This window comes from Wasmannia auropunctata, unplaced genomic scaffold (genome assembly GCF_000956235.1).
Source record: "Wasmannia auropunctata unplaced genomic scaffold, wasmannia.A_1.0 LD336064.1, whole genome shotgun sequence".
NCBI lineage: Eukaryota > Metazoa > Arthropoda > Insecta > Hymenoptera > Formicidae > Wasmannia > Wasmannia auropunctata.
The window spans coordinates 1,117,271-1,118,257 of NW_012026826.1; positions in this window are offsets into that span (position 1 = coordinate 1,117,271).

The following is a 987-nucleotide window of genomic DNA, read 5'->3' on the forward strand; positions in this document are numbered from 1 at the left end:
ATTTCTTACGTACCAAAACAATTTCACCAGCTACGCTCTTTTTCTTCGGTGGAATGATTAATTTGCATACTTCCTCGCAAATAAAATATACAACTTGCAAAATCAGTAATAATATCTCTGCTAAAAAAAGCAAGATATTATATGTTTTTACTATTATCTGAAAAATTAAATTTTTCATAAGAACATATATCAGTTTATGGGAAAATATGTGTTTATTATATTTATCTTTTCATAAATTTTTAGAAAAATCTGAATGAATTTGATTATGATATATGTTATAAGTGGTTCATTCCTGAATAACTTTGCCTTAATAACTATATAGGGTGGTGGAATCTTATGATTTCTGAGCTATTCAAAGTTAAATATAGGTTATTAAAATAAGAAATTGTAAAATATCTTTTAGAACGTTATTTATTTTCTTACAGAACACTTGTATCATACTCCAAAAAAATAAAAAATAAATAAAGTGGTAAATGTTGATAATTACTTACAAGGAAAGAGACGGAAGTGTCCCCCTCCGATTTTGATGAGCTTTTAATATGTTATTCTCTAAGCAAAACCAAGAATTAAAGCGATGCTGGAAGATCGGCCAAATTTGTATGAAGTCGATAAAGCAGTCTGCTCAATTCATGACAACATTTGATTAATATGAAAATTCTATATAGTTTATATGGAAAATTTATATTTTCCCGCCATAATACTCATCATTTTCTTTCTAGTGATTTTTGTATTCTATAGTTTCTACTCCCTTATATATATATATATATATATATATATATATATATATAGAAGAATGTAAAGTGAATGTAGATAATACATATATATATATATATGTATTATCTATATTCACTTTACATTCTTCTAATATATATAACCGATACCTTTGTTAAGCCTGGTCTACAATTACGTAAGTGTTGTTGTAAGTAATTGTAGTTGTAAGAACCGACGAATTACAGTCGAATATTCTTCTTAAGATCGGAAGAGCAC